The following is a 6,000-nucleotide window of genomic DNA, read 5'->3' as shown; positions in this document are numbered from 1 at the left end:
TACAGTTTTCAAGAAGTTTCCTTTGCTTCCAGCACACTCTGCAAAGTGCATGCTGGGACTGGTGGGTCTGTTTCTTGTTGTCAAATCTCTTTAAGATGTACTTTGAGGGAGTTCCAGCCAAAACACCATTAAAAAAAAAAAGATGCACTTTGGGCACGATGCATGGCGTTTCATACCTGTACATGATGCACGGCGTTTCATACCCGTAACCCCAGCACCTGGGAGGCTGCGGGAGGAGCAGGTCCACAAATTCAAAGCCAGCCTGGTCTACGCGATGAGTTCAGGACTAGCTAGGGCTGCAGAGTGAGAAGCTGCCTCAAAACCACACAGGCTGAGATGTGGCTCACCTGGTAGAGGGCTTGTTTACCATGCATAAAGCCCTGGGCTCCACAGTCCCGGCACGACACAAAGCTGGGCACGGGCAAAGGCACGGTGAAGATCCTGCTAGCGGAGGCAGGGTGAGCAGAAGTTCGCCATCTCTGCCTACACAGCAAGGTCAAGGGCATTTAAAGATATAGAAGACTCCTAAGTGTCTCCCCACCTCCGCAGCTGCTCTTCAGAGGTGGAAGGGCTCAGAGCCCTGCCCCTCTTATGGGCGAGTGTGTTTGTGGCAATCACCTGGGCAAGGCTGTTCCACTTCTGTGTTCACACTCTGTGTCCCCATGAGCAGCCATTTCAACACCGAAGATGGAGGTAGCAGCTATCACGGAGTACAAAGTCATTTTTGTCATTTGAGACAAGGTCTCAAGGTTGTATATGCTGGTTGTAATTCTAATTTTTATACTTGGTATCTGTTCTTATCGTATATAGTTTTGTATTGGGTTTGGAACACTCTTATTTAAACAAAAGGGGGGTGCTGAGGGAGCTCCTTAAGCCAATGGCCTTTGAGATGCTGGTGGCTTTGGGTACTATATAAACAGATGTAGAAGCGTGCACATCTGTCTTGGCTGCTGGATTCGGTTCCTGTCCCTGCTCGTGCAGAGGACTGTGATCTGAGTCTACCCCTAAATAAAGAACGCTTTATTATGCTCCATTCTGGGCTAGTGTGGGACTACTTATTGTAACCACCAACAATGGAGGAAGCATAGTTGTACACAGATGAGGTAGATGAACCTCGGGGCAGTACACAGATAATAGAAATGGGTAGTTTAAGTTTAAAAATAAAAGCTAGCTAAAAAGAAGCCTGGGCTAAGGCCAAGCATTCATAATTAATAAGCCTCCGTGTCATGATTTGGGGTTGGAGATCCAAGAAAGCTGGCTACACAGGAGCTGTTTAGGGGAGTGGGGTCTGTTTCAATCTGTTTTCTGTTGCTATAAGGGAATACCCGAGAGTGGGTCACATATAAAGAAAAAAGTTCAATTAGCTCAAAAGTTTAAAGGCAGTGAGGTATCTACGATCACAACACCTGATTAGTTTCTGGTGAGACTTTGTGTGGTTTGACTCATGGCAGAAAGTGAAACCATGATGGGACACACATGCTTTAAATGTACTTGTGAGATCATTAATTAGGTGTTTTTTTTTTTTTTTGTCAACTTGACACAAGCTAGAGTCATCCATCAGGGAAGAGGGAACCTTAATTGAGGGACTGCCTGGAGGCAAGTCTGTGGGACATTTTCTTGATTCACTGCTGCTGTGTGAGAGCCCCTGCCCACCACGGGTGGAGCCACCACAGGACAGGTAGCCAGGGGTGGAATGGGAAAGCAGGCTGAGCCAGGTTAGAGCGAGTAAGGAGCACTCCTCAGGGCCTCTGCTTCAGTTCCTGCCTTGAGTCCCTGCCCGGCCTTTCCTCAATGGTGGAGGGGCGGACTGAAAGCTGTAATAAGCCTTTTCCTCCCCAGACTGCTTCTGGTCATCGTCTATGGCAGCAGAAGAAAGCAAACTAGGGCACTAATAAAGTCTTAGAGAATTAGCCCACAGGAAAGGCCCTCTCTTCGAGGCCCCACCATCACCACCCACGATGACATTAACATTCCAGCTTGCTTCTGCATTCTGATTGGCTGTGGTTTTCTGTAGCGGTCTCCATCTGCTGCACAGAGAGGTTCTTCGACTAGGGGTGCAGACTACGCTTCCCTGTGGGTATAGGGACAAGTATTTAGACTGTAGTTAGGGATTAGGCTGATTTAGTAAAGTGTTGTAGTTCTTTTACATATATGCATAGAACAGCAATTAAAGTAGAAAGGCCATGAATTTGAAAGAGAGCAAGGAGGGGTATGTGGGAGGAAAGGAAGGGAAAACAATATAAGCATAATTTTTAAAATCAAAGAAATAATAATAATACAACTCAGCAGAAGAAGTCTTCCACCAACCAGCTCCCAAACCATGACATGGAGACAATATTAATTATGAATGCTCTTAGTTTGTGTTTGTCCCACTAGCTCTTAAAACTTAAGTTAACCTGTTTCTCTTCATCTATGCTTTGCTTCAGGGCTTTTTACCTTTCTTACCTTCTGTGTCTGCCTGGCTGGGGCCAAGTTTGTCTCTCTCTCTCTCTCTCTCTCTCTCTCTCTCTCTCATTCTTTCCTCCTCATTCTAGAATCTTCCTCTTATTCTCTCTACTCTCCAGTCCCGCCTAATCCTCTACTCCTAGCTATTGGCCATTCAGAGTTTTAATCAGACCAATCAGGTGCTTTAGACAGGCAAGGTAAAACAAATTCAACATATATTTACATAATTACATAATTAAAGAAATGCAACATAAACAAATCTAACACATCTTCTAGTTAAGGTAATATTCCACAACATAAACAAATGAAATATATCTTTACATAGTTAAAGTAATATTCCACAACATAGGTCAGATATGTGGCTCGGCTGACAGTCTAACATGCACGAAGCTCTAGGTTCAATCTCAGTAGCACACAAACGGGGCAAAATGGCACACATCTGCAATTGCAACACACAGGAGGCGAAAGTGGAAAAATCAAGATTGAAGGTCATTCACAGCTACACAGAAAGGAGGCTAGCTTGGAGTAAGCGAAACTGTCTCAACAACAGTTTCCAAGGACACAGGGTCCTTGCAGAGATCTGGGTCCCCACCACCTTCTGCCTGGGCTGGTGACTTGGCCAAGGGTGACTGTCTCTCAAAGCGAGGGAGGCACCAAACTGTGGAGGTTTCTGATTAGGAAGGAGCTCTCCAGATGGCGAGACAGGGGTCTGTTCTTTCTAGTAGGTGAAGGGAAAACAAGAAGGTACAGAGCACCCCAACAGGATGACCAGACCCCAGCTCCCTGGCCTCCAAGTCCCACTGCCAGTCCAGCTCCTGTGCAGACTCCGTGTCATCCATGGCTGGCGCCCTACCCCATCCCTTACTCTTACAGTGCTTTGGCTGTCATTCTTTTTCTGGAGGTGCCATCTTGCTGAGGGCTAGGGCTGGAGGTGGGGCCAAATATTTGTAGCGAATCTGACCAAAGGGATACCACAGCAGGGCATGGTAGTGTATGTATGCCTGTGATCTGTTACTTGGGAGTTCAGGGCTAGCCAGAGACACAGAGTGGGACCACATGGCCTGCCTCTCCTTAAAGAGAGGATAAGCCACAACCTCCAGGGACAGAGGCAGCGACAAGGCAGAGGCTGTTCACCGTGGGGATGAGAAACTGAGCCGGTTCTGGTGGTGGTGACCTATAATCTCAGCTACTCTGGAGGTTGAGGCAGGATTGCAAATACGAAGCCTTCCTAGGCAATTTAGTGAGACTCTATCTCAAGAACTGAAGAGAGCTGAGGATATGGCTAAGTGGGGATGCTTGGATAACACGTGTGTAGACCATTTCAACCCCCGAGGAGCTTGGCAGGGTCACAGGGCTTACAGTCACTTGACTTCTGAGGTCAGGGCAGCGTCCTGATGGTTCTACCTAGGCTATCCTGGCACCAAGCACAGACAGTTGCGAGGTGATGCCGCTGAGTGGTGCTGGAGTAGGCCTGTGCTACTGCACAGTTAACCTCCAGCTACACAGCACAGCCACCAGATGTTGACAATCCTCTGTGACAATAACGGGGTTGCTGTCAGTCCCGGAGGGAGGGAGCTCGAGGTCTCGCCTATGGAAGGATGCTGAGCTCCTGCTGGCCTCTGGCTATAAGTCTTGGTGTCTCTGCAGTCCTTCCTTCCAGGTCAGGGTGTCAGGCTGTTAATGATCACAGGCCCCCGGTTTCTCAACTCCAATCTTACCCTGTTCCAAGGGTCACTGCCTGGGGTTTTTCTTTCCATGAGGAAGTCTTCCCTGGGGGAGGTGGAGCCCTGCCTTGGCAAAGGGTCACACAGTTCCCAGCAGAGTCTGAGATAGTGCCAGGCCAGGCTGGCCCTTGTATAAGAATCACTGTCCCTGTATGGTATCTATGTGGCAGACAGGTCTTTTGTGGGTGAAGACTTCAGTCTAGAAGCCATACAGAGAATCATTCCAGCACCTCCTGTTGGTCCCCAAACCAAACAGCACACTTGACTGGATATAAGGACCTAGCTAGCCCCAGGAACTCAAGTTCTGTCTTCTTGGTTGTCCTCTTTGTTTGATTTTTGTTTTTATTTTTTTTTTGAGACAGGGTTTCTTTGTGTAGTCCTGGCTGTCCTGGAACCTGTTCTGTAGACCAGGCTTGCTCTGTAGACCAGGTTGGCCTTGAACTCAGAGATCTGCCAGTCTCTGCCCGCCGAGTGCTGGGGATAAAGGTGTGCACCACCAGGCCAGACTTGGTGGATTGTTATTCCAGTCGTCAGAGGTTCACAGGTGTGAACAGGTGTGAAAGCTACCCTCACCACTGTGTAGCTTGTTCCCTCCTCCTCCCCTGCCAACAGGGAACACATGGCTGAATGAAATAGAGGAGAAAAAGCAGGAGACTGTTTTGGAAGCCCAAGCCTGCAAAGTCTGCTCCCTGGAGCTTTGTTCTGCTCTGCTTAACTGCAGACACTGAGCCCTTGCCCCAGAGCGTCCAGGAGCTATGCACAGAGACCACAGCACCCTGCAGGGTCACGCAGGAAGTGGCCTCCTGTGTGAGACCCATTGACTTGCCTCTTTGGTCTCCATCAGGGAGGTTATACAGAGGCTGTGGGGGTTGACTTATGAGGCTGTCAGAGCTATGAGGGGACTCTGTCCAGGCCATGGCCCCTCTGCTTAGAGGCCTCAAGCAGACTGGAAGCTGGGCTTCCAGGCCTATAGAAGTCCCCTACCTACACAGTTGTGGAGCTGAGAGAAGAGATTCAGCCAGGCTTCTGGAGTTTTCGAAGGATGGAGGGACTCTCCCAGGCTGTGGTGGGAGGTGGAGGTGTATCAGTTTCTCAAGAAGAGCAGGGCCCTGGGGCTTCATCTCCTCTTGCGGAGAAAGCTGCAGCTGAGCTGTGCTGGCTGACACTGCAGACTGGCTGTCCCTGGAGCCTGCTGCAAGGGAGTAGAACAGGTCAGGGCAGGTGGCCCCTGAGGCTTTGGAAAAATGGGGCTGGAAGAGGAGGCTGGGAGTGCTTAGAGAAAGAACAGAGATTCTTGAGCACACAGACCTGGATTGCATGTAACTGACTGTCCTAACTGGAACACTTCTGAGAATGAAAGGGGGCTGTGTTAATCACACCAAGGAAACAGACGCAAACTGGGGCTCCGGGGCAAACAAGAGGCCTGTGTTACCCAGCTCACTACCATGTCCTAGCTGTGTGTCTTCAGGCAGGTTATATAACCTTTCTGAATTCTGCTCCTACATAAAAAGGATATCATGAAGCGCTGCTTTTCAGGGCTGGCTGCTGGATGACCTTGGCGTAGACTTGGCTCTCGACCTTTCCTCTGTCACAGAAGGTCGTTTGTCCCTGGAAGTGATCAGGGGAGTCAGCCTCAGCTCTCTGGAATCCAAGGGTCTCATGGGGATGTGCATAAGACAAGTTCTACGGACGCTGGCCGGAGCTGAGGCGTCAAGCCTCCTGCTGAGTGTTTCTAGGGGAGGCCCCAGGTTAGACATTCCTGGTGGATGGGTCTGTCTCTCACCTTCCCTTAAGCAATGGATGTGCTGAGCATCCTCATCAGGGCTCAGCC

This window comes from Myodes glareolus, chromosome 24, assembly GCF_982192425.1.
Source record: "Myodes glareolus chromosome 24, mMyoGla1.1, whole genome shotgun sequence".
Lineage (NCBI taxonomy): Eukaryota > Metazoa > Chordata > Mammalia > Rodentia > Cricetidae > Myodes > Myodes glareolus.
This window is presented reverse-complemented; position numbering follows the sequence as displayed.